Genomic DNA, 16,623 nt, shown 5'->3' with positions numbered 1-16,623 from the left:
TTCATTATTATGGTATTTTTATGGTGATCTGTGATCCATGATCTTTGACTTACTACTGTAATTGTTTTGGGATGCCACAACCCACAACCCACACCTAGATAAGATGGTGTGTGTTCTGACTGCCCTCCAAACTGAGTGTTCCCCCATCTCTCTCTCTCTCTCTCTCTCTCTCTCTCTCTCTCTCTCTCTCTGTGGGCCTCTGTACTCCTTGAGACACAACAACTTTGAAATTAGGCCAACTAATAGCTAGCCCTACAATGTCCTCTATGTGTTCAAATGAAAGAGTCACACATCTCTCACTTTAAATCAAACGCTAGAAATGATCAAGCTTAGTGAGCAAGGCATGTCAAAAGCCAAGATAGGCCTAAAACTAAGTCTCTTGCACCAAAGAATTAGCCAAGTTGCGAATACAAAGTCCTTAAAGAAATTAAAAGTGCTACTCCAGTGAGCACACACATGGTAAAAAAGTGAAACTGTCTTATTGCTGATATGGAGACAGTTTTAGTTGTCTCGATAGAAGATCAAACCAGCCCCAACATTCACTTAAGCCAAAGTCTAATCCATAGCAAGGCTCTAAATCTTTTCAATTCTATGAAGGTTGAGAGAGGTGAAGAAGCTGCAGAAGAAAAGTTTAAAGCTAGCAAAGGTTTGTTCCTTTGGTTTAAGAAAAGCAGACATCGTCATAACATAAAAGTGCAAGATGGAGCAGCAAGTGGTAATGTAAAAGCTGCAGAAAGTTATCCAGAAAATCTAGCTAAGGTAAGTAATGAAAGTGGCTACACTAAACAACATATTTTCAATGTAGACAAAACAGCATTATATTGGAACAGGATGTCATCTTGAACTTTCATAGCTAGAGAGGAGAAGTCAATATCTGGCTTCAAAGTTTCAAAGGACAGGCTGACTGTCTTGTTAGGGGTTAATGCAGCTAGTGACTTTAAGTTAAAGCCAATGCTTATTTACTATTCTGAAAATCCTAGGGTCCTTAAGAAGTATGCTATATCTACTATACCTGTGGTATATAAGTGGAATGACAAAGCCTGGATAGCAGCAAGTCTGTTTACAACATGGTTTACTGAATATTTTAAGCCCACTGTTGAGACCTATGGCTCAAGAGAAAAGATTATTTTTGAAATATTACTGTTCATTGACCATGCACCTGGTCACCCAAGAGCTCTGTTGGGGATGTACAACAAAATTAATGTTGTTTTCACGCCTGCTAATGCAACATCCATTCTGCAGCCCAGGGATCAAGGAGAAATTTGGGCTTTCAAATTTTACTATTTAAGGAAAACATTTTGTAAGGTTATAGTTGCTATAGACTGTGATTCTTCTGATGAATCTGGGCAAAGTAAATTGAAAACCTTCTGGAAAGGGTTCACCATTCCAGAAGCCATTAAAAACATTCATGATACATGGGAAGAGGTCAAAGTATCAACATTAACAGGAGTTTGGAAGAAGTTGATTCCAACCCTCATGGATGACTTTGAAACGTTCAAGACTTCAGTGGAGAAAGTAACTGCAGATGTGGTGAAAATAACAAGAGAACTAGAATCAGTAGTGGAGCCTGAAGATATGAATGAATTGCTGCAGTCTCATGATAAAACTTTAATGGATGAGGACTTGCTTCTTATGGATGAGTAAAGAAAATGGTTTCTTGAAATGGAAGCTACATCTGGTGAGGATGCTATAAAGATTGTTTAAATGACAACAAAAGATTCAGAATATTATATAAGCTGTGTTGATAAAGCAGCAGTAGGGTCTGAGAAGACTGATTCCAATTTTGAAAGAATTCTACTGTGGGTAACATGCTATCAAAGAGTATTGCATGCTACAGAGAAATTGTTCATGAAAGAAAAGTCAATCAATGTGGCAAACTTCTTTGTTGTCTTATTTTGACACAGTCTTAAATTAATTGTCACAGTCACCCTAACCTTCAGCACCCATCATCCTGATCAGTCAGCAGCCAGCAACATTGAGGCAAGACCTTCCACCAGCAAAAAGATTAATACTCACTAAAGGTTCAGATGATGATTAGCATTTTTTGGCAAGAAGATATTTTTTTAAAAATTGAGGTATGTACATTGAGTTTTGTAATATAAATAATGCTGTTGCACACAGTAAACTATAGTATAGTGTAAACATAACTTTTATATGCACTGGGAAACCAAAAAAAAAATGTGTGACTTGTTTATTGAGATATTTGCTTTATTCTGGTAGTCTGGAACTGAACCCACAATATCTCCAAGGTATGCCTGTATTTCCTTTACATTAATAGGTATTACTTCCCTAGTTTTTTTCTGACTTTTATCAAATTTAAAAATAAAAAATACAGCAAGAACTTTAAAATAATAATGTTTTGTTTAACTCTCTGTAAATAAATATGACAACCTAAGTGAAGTACGTAATTTTCTAGAAAAAAATTGTCAAAATTAAGAAAATATCAAAACCTTAACAACAACTAAAAATCATTATAGAAGAATTTTGGAATTCTTCTTCATTATAGAAGAATTTGGGACAAAGAGAAACCTCCCCAAAATGCAATTGAAGAAAGTTTTAAGTCTGAATTACTTCAAAAATAAAACCAACCAGTATTACTAATTCTGTTTAAATTTTCCATCTAAATTCTATTTAAGTTACTTCAGAGAATTAAGAAATATAATGTTCCTAATATTTTTTCATGAATTCAGCAGAACATTGATACCAACATCTGCCAAAGACAGATAATATTAACAAAGAAAATCTCAAGATCATTTTAAATGCACAATCCAAAATAAAATTAGATTCTAATTGAGACTATGAATCTCTCAGTACTTAAAAAATAAACACAGCCCATAAAAAGTTTATAACTGAAATGCAAGGATGGTTTGATATTAGAAACAAATATCAGTCACCACGTCAAGTTAAAGTGGAAAATATTTATATCTTTTATATAAATATTTTAGTAGTCAAGATATAGTTTAAATTACAATGCCTCAAAATGACACCAGACTGATGCAAAGTGAACTGATTAGCTAAAATAGTGTGTACTGAGAAGAATATCTTGGATAAGTCACTGATTAAAAAAAAAAAAATCAAAGTACTGGATAACCCAGAGGAATAAAACATAAATCCTGAAAACTCTGACTGTTAACCTGGAAAAGATTATTAGTACCACGTGGTTTTATTTCTTTGCTTTTGTTTTAATCATAAATGATTTGTTAAAATGTCTTGAAACATTGTCTTGAGAAATTACAGAAGTAGAATGAGTATAAAAGCGTTTTTGTCCTCAAATTTAAAAGGTAAATTTTACAGAAAAACAAAACAAAACAAAACAAAAACCCACTTCATTGTATATTTTAGAGGAACTGCACAAGGAAGCATCATATTTGTTTCATAAGTAAATAGAAATAATGTCAATAGAAATACTAGGAAAATATTACAGTGAACATTTATGGATTTTTACCTTACAGTCTTTCCCTTAAAAAGAAAGAGAGTAATGGAAAAAAAAAATCTCAATCTCAACCCTGATGCATATGAAGAATGCTTATGCTATAACATTTTGTTTCCCTGGCCAAAAGTTGAATGAACTGCAGTCTCATGATCCAAACTAAATCAATAAAATTTCTTATTTAGTAAATTGGAAAAGGGCAATGGTATTCCAGTCCCAGTTAAAGCTGGATTTTTGAAGAGGAAAAGTAAAAACCAGAGAGCTTAACAGGGCTGTCATATTTTCCATTTTGTAAAGTAACATGTAGAGAAAGTTGGTCCATAAAGATAAAAACTGATAAAAGAGATGAGAAGATAAAAGCCATAAAGAAACATGATGAGTAACATAGAAAATATGAAAGAAGTTCCCCACAGTATGTTGAGCTCTGGCACCAGGCAACTCTAGGCTCTGATGCAGTTTCTCCTTTTGTTTATGAGATAGTCCAGAATCCTTAAATTTCATTTTCCACTATTTGTGAGCTAGAAAATGGATGTAATATTTTTAAAAGATCAAATCTTATATTTTGTATTTACTTTAAATTATATCTTCCTTGACTTCCCATCCATTAAATCAAAACATTTCCATGATTCAGGAGAAAGTCTGCTATAATCTGGAACAAAGATGTCCAGTGTTTGTGGTAAATTAGGACTCTGGTGTCCAAAAAAGCAGTAGTTCTGAAATCTAGGCTTAAATAAAAGACAAAAGAATTTGAAAATTCTAATTCTTCCTACATATTAAAAACAAATTTTGGAGATTTGAAACTTTTCCTACATAGAACATGGGTAGAATGAAAGAATCCATGAAATAGTACATAAAGAAAACTTCTGAGCCTGTAGAGTAGATAGGACAAGTGTGAGAGAGAAAAGAGCAAAAGATTAGATGCCAATGTATGTAGTTCTCCCACCCCCCCCACGCAGCCATTCTGGATCACCTTAGGGTAAGCCTCAAGATGAAGAGTGGGTAATGACAGAAAATCTGCAGAAGTGTAGGTGTGTGTGGGGGTGGTGGTGGTGGGGTGATGAAAGAAAAGGAATCTGGGACCCCACAACCTTTAGTCCTCATGAGGAGGTCACTTGGCTGAATATCCCACACTAGCTTTGGACATGTGCAGGTGAGTTGCAATGCCTAAACGGCCACAGACTACACCTATCCTACTCTCACCCTTGATTCTACACATTATGCACCTAATGAAGGAAATGTCTCAAAGTCACTGTGTGTCCCCAGTGGGGAACAGAGAAATCATTGATTCACTTGGGAGGGGTTCTTAAAGGAAGGGTCAAGTGAACATTGTGGTCGAGATTCAGCAGAGCAGCAATAACAGTAATAGGTTAGGTGGAGTCACAGAGCAGCAGAGCCTTCTGTTTGGAGAAGGAATGTGACATCTAGGCACTGAGTGTGCAGAAAAAAAAAACAAAATAGAACATAAACATGGCTTCCATCAGCCACTGATGTCAGAAGAAGATGACAATAAGATAAACAATGACCAAGGGGGACAAGAGACATTTTAGAGAAGGCCACTGCTCAAATTTGAGATTTTCTGATGCCTCATGCCATGTCTAGGTACTATCTTGGCTAGAAGAAAGGGGAAAAAAGCAGAGATAACACCAAAGGGACAAATTAAAAATGAAAGAGGTAAGTTACTTTTAAATGACATACTTAAAATCTCATCCATTCTAGCTCCTCCTATCACCATTAAATAGAATCTAAGCTTGAGAAAAATATGAATATTAGTTGTAGATAAAAAAGAATGTTACATTTTTGCATATATGAGTTTAACATATGTCAAGTTTAAATACTCACCCCACACTAGTAAAACCTAATTTCTCTTACTTAAAACCAAAGTTCTAACTAATGCCAGCACAAAACAGAAAAACTAGACCCTGGTTCATTGTTGCTGACTGTACCGCTAAACAAGAAGGGATAATATCATGACTGATAACTACTAGAAAAAGTGACTACATCACACTTACATTACATAGCAGCATGATCATTACATAATTAAATTGTTGCTATTTTTTGACATCTGTTTTGTTCTGTAGAAGATTATTAAAACTACACTTTGGTTACCATTGTCTTAAGACAATGTTTAGTATGAACAATCCTTACCTTTAAATGATTCATTTAACTAAATTATTATGGAAATCAAAATTTCAATTTGGGGATCCATTTTCTTCATTCAGTTATGGTTTTATAGCACTGAAGTGGGCAATGCCCCCAAAGGGAAGAAGTGGTACAAGTAGAATATACTTAGGTCAATGGTTTCTATTGAAACCATTTTTTTCATTACTCAACTTGCAGTAGTGAAAAAAAAAATCCTTCTAACTCATTGCCTTCCCACAAGCACATATGAAAATAGATTGTTCCCCCGGTGAACATCTCAAGATGGCTACAAATGCACACATCACAAAATATTGCAGTGTGCATATACTAGGACATGTGCTGGCAGTCTTGGTGAAGAAGCAAGGTATCTCACTGTTCTTAAGCACTTCCGTCATCCTTCAAGAAAATTTGAGGGCAGAGTCGAGGGGCAATGATGGATCAGTGTCATTGGAAAGTGAAGAAAATGAGTGTGGACTCTCTATTCTGCAGGTCAATTTAGTCTTGCTGAGTCAGTTAGTACCCAGTTAGCCATCTCCATTGCAGAGTGAGATCCACTCAGCAGAAATTTACAGACTCTGCAGGTCCTTAAGAAATAGGTTCTATGAAATCCAATAATAGCCACTATATTTAAAGCAACTCCTTTTCTTAAGATGCTTAATGTATCCTGATGAATTGAGAAGTCTCTAAATCAATTATCTCTGCAAATACCCTAAATTTTCAAATAGCAATTTAGACATTTAAAAAATCTGCTGTGAGTGATTGTGCTGGGATAAATCTGATTCTTAACCCGTCAGTTGCCCTCTTCTGCTTCAAAGACTTCACATCTAAATAGAGATCCCTGGGAGATGATCTCTTTCAAAATTGATTTCATTATATCTTTGCTATTAATGATGCTTATAGTGTGTGAAACATTAAATGATGGCCTTGTAAGATTGTGCTCTGTAGGAAATTTTGCTCAGCCAAGAAGTCATTTTATTTTATTTTTTTGGGTTGCACTGTTTTTATACTAATGTAGGATTTGGTAGTAGACTGTAATTAAACCATAGTCAATGGGCCTAACTTTCACAAGCAATTAGATGTATTTACATTTTTTTTTTCTCCACTACTGAGGATGTGTGCTGGCTTTGTGGAATCACTAAGATGTACTCCTCTGCCCCCAATTTTCTTTTTAGTTCCTGCTCAGAGCAAAGAGAATGCACAGCATTCTGCAACGTTTCTATTCTATTATTGCTTGAAATATTGACTTCATATTCCACTAGAGAAATTTAGTGAGTACAGGAATGTAAATTACTATTTAAGTATCTCTCCCTGTTCCCTTTACCTTTTATGTCTTTCCCACTGTATAACCTTTCTACCTTTCTTATAATTTCACTCCTTTTATGTTACACACAAAGCTGAAAATGGGCAGGACTCAAAGGCCTAGAACATCTTATGCAAGAATACAAGAGACTCGATTATGATATAACACTTTGGATATTTTTCACATTTAACAAAATAAGAAAACAAACCCAAATCAGAATTTAGAGTTCAAAATAACAAGGAAATTGACATCTGCAGATATCAAGATACCATCACAACTGGGCCAAGCATCTTTTTTCCAAGTTGTTCATTTTTAGTCACTTTCTTTAAATCAACCACATATATGATTGCTGTATTTTGATATTTATGTACTCTTGAGAAAGGGCATTGATGAAAATCATTAAATATTGTTTCATCAATAATTATGTGGTTTCCATACTTGGTGATGGAGGTAGCTGAAAGACCATTTTCAGTATTATATCTTTTTCTAAATAATTTCTTATGATTTCAAAATTATAAATAAATGTTGCTGTTTCACTATAATCCCAAAGGGCCTTATGAAAAATACATAGATATATACACAAGTATATTCAGACATACAATTTTACATATATTATATTAGTAAGGGAAGGCTGTGGTAGAAGTTCCTGGGGAACCTACCACACTTGATTTGCCATAGCAACATCGTTTTTGGATCAGTCAAAACCCCATAGAGATATATGCAAGAGTTTGCATTTTTTATTCTGGACCTCCTCGGGATACACTAATTTGCTACAGCTGCGCCCCTGCCCATTCACTCCTAGGTTCCTGGCAAGCCTGACCTTGATGGCTGACAGGTGTGGAAGCTACTGGCTCAAAGGAAAGAAAATTAACCCTATATCTGCCAGAGTCTTTTTATGCCTGAATGGGGATAATCTTCACGTCTCAGCATGAACTACCAGTATACATTTTATTAATCAGTCAGAAAGCATTCTGGTCCTAAAAGCACTGTGACACAGAATTATAACTAGAGACATGACCTAGAGTTGGAAAGATAAAAATAGGCAACTGCTGGTTCAGTAGACATGCTAGCAGACCCTTTAACATTCTTAGAAAAGAAAATGTGTACAATGCCCTGGCTTATTTTGAGAAGAGAAGAAAGCAATTGCTCTGTTTCTCCTTCACAATTTGCCCTCTTCAGAAAAACGAGCTCTTATAAATGTTTTAAAGGACTGAACCATTTTGAAATGGTGAATTTTTGACCATTTTAATTATTAGGTTTGTTTTCTTTTCTGCTTGGTGCACAGTCAGAGGTAAACTAAAATGGCTTGTGCTGGTAGTGCGCCATGGTAAAAAGCTCAGATGACAGTAGGAAATTGCTTTTGTGATGAGGGGAAGCATTAATAAAAGCTTCTGTCATGTTTACCCTTTTAAATTGGCCCTGCAGGAGTTGTCTAAACTACCCCATTGGCAGTGGTTGGTTGATACATAGGTTGCAAAATGTTCTATGTCTGTAGTTGTTGGTGGTTGAGTTTAGAGATATCTACACTTTTCTGATCTGGTTTGGTATGTCATTGAAGTTTCATTTAAACTCTTTGTCCCCTTGTGGTCTGGTAAAACCGAAATCTTTACCCATGAAGAAAATATTGTTGTATGTTTGAGAAAATGTCACATTTTGCTTCCCACAAGGCTGAGTAATGTTGGCTCTCAAGATACTATAAATCATTCTGTGGCTTCAGGGCTTCAGTAGACACAAGTAGCTAGGGATTTTTTTTTTTTTAGAAGAAAAGTAACCAAAGCAAAATCAAAGGAGGATTTTTTAAAATGTGAATTGCCTGAACTGCACCAAATTCAACTATACATTTGAGATACCCAAATAAGTTTACTAAATAAACTTTATAGTTCACTTGGGAATCTTTCAGTTGAGTCAGAGAGTAAGAAAAGATTCATGTGGTTCAGCTGTCTAAGGGTACTCAGCATAAGACACCAGTGCAGAGTGAAGCGTCCCCTAGGATGGCCTATCTTATTCCCACTGTTGTGTTGTTCCTTAATTCTTGTCTTCTCACCCTCAACAGTATGACATGTGTGATGCTCAGAGCATCTGAAAAGGCAGTTAGTAGAAGCTGGTATCTTTCATAGAAAATCAAATGTCCTTCCTGGAGGATTCAGTTGATAAGGGTACATATTTGATCTCTGGAATAATTCTATTTAACTTTTTTTTTTTTTAGTTTTTAATCCTGAAATTTTCTCTGGTGAAAGCCAAGGGGAATTTACAGCTATTCAGCTGCTAGTGAGGGTCAAGATCTTCTTAAATTTTTGAATCATTTGTTTTTTCACAATCACTCTAAAATATAGATTTTTATTCTCATTTTGTAGATGAAGAAATTGTAGTCATGAGAGGTTGAATTCTTGCTCAGTCAACTAATGAGTGTGAGAATCCCATTATTTATCCTGCTTTGCCTTGATCTAAGACCATCTACTGTCCTCTGTATCAAGCTTCCTCCTCTGGGGGAAAATGGTAGAAATTTAAGATTTTCCTTAGAAAAGTAAAATATGATAAGTCTTAAAGATTTTCTAGTTCAACTCTTGTTTACGTAACATAGACAAAAATGAAGACCTATAGAGAATAAGGAACTAGCCCTGAATCACACAGTTCTTTTTTCCTTTGTATGAATTTAAATAGTATCTTCTTGTTTAATCAGTTTTTTAGTGGGGGTTATAATTTTTGTATAATTTACTTAGAGTAATAGATAAGCTTTGACTAGACCAGTGTAATCAGTAACACAGTTGATATGCAGACAATTTCCACCACCCCAAAATTTTCCTCATATTCTTTTGCTGTCAATTAATTTCTTACTATTTTTTCTGTACATCACTGATATGCTTTACATCACTATAGATTAATTTTGCTTGATCTAGAATTTTGTGTATGTAAAAATCAAGCTGTATAATTTCTTTGGCTCACCATAATCACTTTTATATTTATTTATGTAGTTAGGATATCATATTACAGTCTTTTTTTTTAAATTGCTGAACAGTATTTCATTTTATTGATATACTACACTTTATTCATTTGCTTGAATTATTTATAGTTTTTTCCCTATTGAGAATAAAGTCTCTATGAGCTTTTGTGTGCAAGGCATTTCATACCTCTTAGGTAAATACTCAGAAGAATTGCTTAGCTGTATGGTAGGAAATTGCCAAACTGATTGCCAAAGTGGTTATTTAATTTCATATTCCTACCACTAATGTATTACCTTCTCCCCATCCTTGTTGACACCTGGCATTTTCAGTATTTTTAATTTTAGCCATTCTAGTAGGTGTATGGCAATATCTCATGGTTTTACATCTCATTTTCCTGGGGCCAAAAGCATTGAGCATCTATTTTTGCATTTGTTGGCCATTCATGTATCTTCTTTGGTAAAATGTCTGTTCAAAACTTTTACCTATTTTTCTAAATTGGGGTTCTAATTTTCTTCTTGAGTCATAAGAATGATTTTTATATTCTGAATATAAGTCCTTCATGAGATATATGTAACACAAATATGTTCGACTAGTCTGTGGATTGCCTTTCCATTGTTTTAAAAATGGTTTTCATAGAATTGGAGTATTAATTTTGGTGAAGTCATTTTTTATTTTTTTTGCATTCTACATAAGAAACATTTGCCTAAATAAAGTTAAAATGTTTTTTCTTCTATATTTTCTTCTGGAAATTTATTTTTTTAATATTTTAAGTTCATTTTTGTATATGTTATGAGGTAAGGGCTATATTTATTTTTTCCATAGGGATATCTATTTGTTGAAAACATTATCCTTTCCCCATTAAATAACTGCCATGTCTTTTTGCAGTTTTTAAAATAGTTTTAAAAATTGCACAATTAGTGTGTTTGTCTATTTCTGGACTCTCTATTTTGTTTTATTGATCTGTATGTTTCTCCTTGCACAAACACTACAATGTCTTGATTAATGTAGATTTTTAGTAAGTATTGAAATCAGGCAGTGTATTCCTCTTTTTGAAAAGTATTTTGTCTATTATAAGTTCTTTGCATTTCATACAAATTTTAGAATCATGTTGTCAATGTTAAAGAAAAGCCTGTTGGAATTGTGTTGGGATTGTATTGAAATCTATAAACTAATTTGGAGAGAATATACATTTTATCCATGATAAGTCTTTCATAACCAAGTGTCTTTTCATTGTCCCAACAATGTTTGAATTATTCACTATGTTCATCTTGAACATACTTTATTAAATTTACTGCTAAACATTTCTTTTTTGTATGTCATTATAAATGGTATGTTTTATTGGAAATTTTATTTTCTAACTGTTTTTCACTAACATAGAAATATCCTTGACTTTTCTATAATAATTTTGTATCCTGTGACTGTTAAAATCACTGTTTTTTACACAGTTTTGCTGTTGTTGATTCCTTAGAATATCCTATATACATATTCATGTCAAATGTTCACTAGGATAATTTTATTAATTCTTTTCCAATCTATATATCTTTTATTTATTTTTGCTTCCCTTCTTATACAGCTAGCACTTCCAGTAGGATATTGAATAGAAGTGGAGGAAATCATTATCTTGCCTTGTTTCAGTCTTAGGGGAAAGCATTTAGACTTTCACTATCATACAGGTTCACTATAAATTTTTCATACATGCCTTTTTTTTCATACATGAATAGGTTGAGAAAATTATTCTCCAAGTCCAGTGTGCTGATAGATTTTAACTTAAATGAATGCTGGATTTAAAAAAAAATGTTTGTTTTCCACATATATTGAAATGATCATATGGGTTTTTTTAGATTCTGTTAATATTTTCAATTACATTGATTATTTTTCAAATATTAAATCAATTGTTTAATTCCTAGGATATACACCACTCTGTCAACATAAGTATACTCTTTATATATTTCCAAATTCAATTTGCTAATATTTTTTTTTAAGGATTTTTGTGTTTGTGTTCATGAGGTAAGTCGTCTGTAGTTTTCTTTCAGTATCTTTGCCGGTTTTGGTATCAGTGTATTTGTATACTTTCCTCATAAAATAAATTGGGATTGTTCCCTCCTCTTCTTTCTGGAAGAGTTTGTGTATAATTGTGGTTGGTTGAAATCAGCTCCTAAGCCATCTAGGCTTAGACTATTACTTATGGGAAAGACTTTAACTACGAATTTGATATGTTTGTATTGATTCAGAGTTTCAGGTTTTCTTTTTCTTTTTGTCTCAGTTTTTAAAAAATTGTATCTCTTAATATGTTTGTGCATTTCATCAAGATTGGAAGATTTATTAGGATATTGATTAATTATAGTTTCCTATTATTCTTTCAATGTCTATAGGATCTGTATTGAGTTTCATTCTTTCATTCCTGATATTGATTATTTGAGCTGTCACCTATTCTTGATCAGATATTTCTTTACTTTTATTTTTATTGAGATATAATTGACATTAGAATTATATTAGTTTCAGATGTACAACATAATGATTCAGTATTTGTATATATAGTAAAATGACCAACACAATAAGTCGAATTAACATTCATCGCCAAACTTAGTTATTTTTTTTCTTGTGATGAGAACTTTTAAAATCTTTTCAAAAGTTTTTAGTAACTTCCACAAAAAATTTCACATTTTCACCTCTGACTCTGTAATTCATGTTCTCATCAGTTTCACTTAAATTACAGGTACCCATGGTCTCCTAACCAGTATTATGCTTGTTTTACCATTAGTATTTCTCCTTTCCTACTTGTTCTCATTTTGGCCAGAGGACCTGGATCATATCAATATTTTATTACCCCATTACTTAAACTTCCTCAATGAATTCTCACCAAAATTAAATTCTCAACTTCTCAATATAGCACACAGTATTATTATCTAGTTCCAGTTTAATAACTTCACATTTATTGAGAGGCATTCTAAACCTTAGTCATTCTGAACTGTTCTGAAGGCAGTGCACAGTCTCTTAGCTCTCTGTTTTAAAAAGAATATTTTCCCTCTAAAATACCCTTTGTCCAACCCCATTACCAACTTTCTCTCTTACATCCTTCTCATTCTTTTCTGGTGGGAATACAAAATGACACAGCTACTCTGGAAGATAGGTTAGCAGTTTCTTACAAAGCTAAACATACTCTTACCATATGATCCAGCAATTGTGCTTGGTATTTACATCAAAGAGTTGAAAACTTATGTCACTACAAAAACCTGCAAACAGATGTTTATAGCAGATTTATTCATAAATGCTAAAACTTGGAAGCAACCAAGATGTCCTTCAGTAAGTGAATGGATAAATAAACTGTGGTACATGCAGACAAATGCATATTACTAAGTGAAAGAAGGCAATTTGAAAAAGCTACATACTGTGTGATTCCAACTATATGGCATTCTGGACAAGGTAAAACTATGGAGACAGTAAAAGGGTCAGTAGTTGCCAGTGTTTGGAGTAAGGAGATGGATGAGTAGGCAGAGCACAAAGAATTTTTAGGGCAGTGAAAATACTCTGTATGATACTATAATGATGGATACATATCATTATATTGTACATTTGTTCTGTTAAGAAAGAAACAACAGACCCAAAATGGAGTCACATGTGCTAAGCGCATGTCACCAAACAGAAACTTAATACCTAACCTAACTGCAATTTCAGCCTCTCCCAGGGATGTAATCCTAACCAGTCAGTCTGGAATTTCCTGTTAAGCAGTAGTGAGATAATCTGCCTGATAGGCCCAGAGGAAGGTGACTTTGCCTGAAACAATCAGCTCTTTACTAGAATAACTTCTTTGCTCTGACTCCTTCTGCCTATAAAAGTTTTCCATTTTGTACTGCTTTTCAGAGCTCCTTTCTATTTGCTAGGTGGGATGCTTGCCTGATTCATGAACTGTTGAGTAAAGCCAATAAGATCTTTAAATTTTACTCAGTTGAATTTTGGTTTTTAATAGTTCAAACCCATAGTATAAACAACACCAAGAGTGAACCCTTAAGTAAATTATGGACTTTGGGTGATTATGATGTGTCAGTGTAGGCTCATCAGTTGTGACAAATGTACCACCTTGGTGAGTGATGTTGATAATGAAGGAGGCTATGCATGCATGAGGGCAGGAAGCATATGGGAAATCTCTATATGTTCCTCTCAGTTTTGCTGTTAACTGCCTAAAAATGTCTTAAAAATAATAACAACAACAAAAGCAAAAGCTGAATAAAGGGTAAAGAATATAGGTGAACGGCTGGCTAACATAACTGGAAGTTCCAAAGGAAGGGTAGATTTCATCTGTCTTAATTTAGATGCTCATCTTTACCCTCAAAGGTCCAATTTTATTTTGGTTCCCTGTATTTCATAGTACTAGAGTTTACCCAACACTGACTTCCTTCATGATGTCAAAATGACTGACAGTTCCAGGCTTCATATCTTCATACTACGTCTTTCAGAAATACACAAAAGTTGGCTACAATAGCTCTCAGAGAATTCTAAAAAAAAACATATATTTTCTAGATGTCCATAGCATAATTCTTTATGAATCTTGAATGAACTTGACCTCTGAAATTGATCATATTTCCATCCCAGATAAATTCACTATGGACAAAGAAATGTTATATGCTGATTGGAGCAGACTTTAGGTACCTGAACCAAGTACAGTGTTAAGTGACATCTTGTTACCTCAGTAGGGTTATACTTATCAGGAATCATCTCTGGAGATTGGATTGAGCAAATTACTCCTAACCAACAAATCTATGGCTTTTAAATAGTTTGGAAAAAAAGTGAATCTTGGGGATAAAACGTGGACATTTCTAACTATAGCTAGACATGATGGATTCTACTATTTTTCAAAAAAATCCCATGAAATTAGAGTTGACAAATTTACCAAGTGAAAACATTTGACATTCAGTTAAATTTGAATTTCAGACAAATAATGATTAATTTTTAGTCTAATATGTTCTCTGAAACACTGTACTTGAAATTCCATTTAACCTCAATACTTAAATGATTTATTCAAAATTTTAAAAATTAAAGACCACAACTTTATGAGAAACAAAGTAAATAATATTAAGATTAAGACTGTCTGTAGTTTTCAGATGATTAGTCCATCCAGTGACCATGCATGCATCCACGATTAGATGAACGTGTTAGGGAGGAAAATCAGTTCAACGCCCCTGGTTTCAATGAGGAGGACATATCCTTAAGTCCTACATGTCTCTCTCTGACCCCTTACTGATTGCTGAACTTGGCAAGAGTTTGGTTGGCTCTATACTGTTTCCTTTTTAGGAGGAAGTTACCTCTCATATCTCAAAGAACAGCTTCTACTATTGCATGCAGGAAGTCTCTTATTCCAAACTGCTTGACTGGATAAAGTTCTCCAACTCAGGTTTAGACTTAGGAAGTCCATTTGACTCTCATTCTACAGATTTCCATTTAACTTAGCTTTTATTAATAATAAAGGGGCATTCCAACCCCATCTACCACTCTTTTTACCCCACTTGATCTACAGAACTTGGGACGAAAAAGATACTATTTATATGCCCTCCTTAGAAATCTCAACCCAAATCATAGCTGTTAATTTATGTGTGCTGACACTAAAAGGTTACCAGTATATGCTACATGTTTACATGAACAACATAAATTTTGGAGTTTTTAATTTATACTTTTTGAAATAAAACTCAAAATTTGTGGAATAGTAAACATATATTGCCCATTTTAAATTATTATAATAAAAATTGTATATGGGCTTCCCTGGTGGCGCAGTTGTTGAGAGTCCGCCTGCCAATGCAGGGGACACGGGTTCGTGCCCCAGTCCGGGAAGATCCCACATGCTGCGGAGCAGCTGGACCCATGAGCCATGGCCACTGAACCTGTGTGTCCGGAGCCTGTGCTCCGCAACGGGAGAGGCCAGAACAGTGACAGGCCCACGTACTGCAAAAAATAAAATAAAATAAAATAAAAATTGTATATAATAATGGAATATAGAAATGGAGAGATATATTTCTGAAGACATATAAAAATGGCTGTATCATGTGAATTACTCTGAGAAATCAAAAAAGAAATGGCACTAAACATTAGATGAAAGAAGGAATACAGGCAATTTAGTATAATAATCCAAAAATATAGATTCTGGAGAAATTCAGCTGAATTTGTATTCAAATTCATATATCTAAGCTCTGTCCACAAAGTCCCAAAACAGCCAACCCCAAAGAAGGCAAAACATACTTCTAGAGAGGTCAGGAGTTTAGGTGGGAAGGTGAACAGGGAAGAATTTGTGGCAAGCTTTATATAGCTAGTGACATGTTATTTGAAACATTACATTGAGAGGGTTTTGCTTTCCTCATCACTATAGTGTTAGATGCCACATGAAAATTTGTGTTTCAAAATTAACAAAACAAGTACTGATACAGAATCATCTAGAAACTTAAGGCTATTACATTCTAGACATGGACTTTGTGAGATAGGCACCTCCCTCAGAAGTGGGAACCTTTAAAATAAAGCTATGGCCTCAGTCCTTGGTAAGAAGCTTACAAAACAAGCTGTACTTTGCATCTCTGGGTCTAACAAAGATCACATATCAAAGCTTCATGACCAAATTAATGTGTAGCTTATCCCCCTCCCCAAGGTCTTTCCCTTGGTTTTATTATTACTGACAATATTGTAAGGGTGGTGTGAAATGGCCAATTCACACGTGTGCCACGTTTTGCACACTGCCTGAACCTGCTGGAACATGATTGTCCTAAGAATGATGAGAGTTGTAAACATCTTCTGACAGAAGCTTGCAAAATCTGCACCTATTTTAGTCACTC

The 16,623-nt window shown here is 34.2% G+C and overlaps 1 pseudogene; it reads left to right on the top strand.

The window, feature by feature from the left end:
- Window positions 1-257: 257 nt before the first annotated feature.
- LOC132515519 (tigger transposable element-derived protein 1-like) lies at window positions 258-2,038 on the top strand (annotated as a pseudogene).
- The last annotated feature ends 14,585 nt before the right edge of the window (window positions 2,039-16,623 follow it).

This window comes from Lagenorhynchus albirostris, chromosome 2, assembly GCF_949774975.1.
Source record: "Lagenorhynchus albirostris chromosome 2, mLagAlb1.1, whole genome shotgun sequence".
NCBI lineage: Eukaryota > Metazoa > Chordata > Mammalia > Artiodactyla > Delphinidae > Lagenorhynchus > Lagenorhynchus albirostris.
Note: the sequence above shows the minus strand (reverse complement) of the source record. Positions and strands in the feature narration are given on the sequence as shown.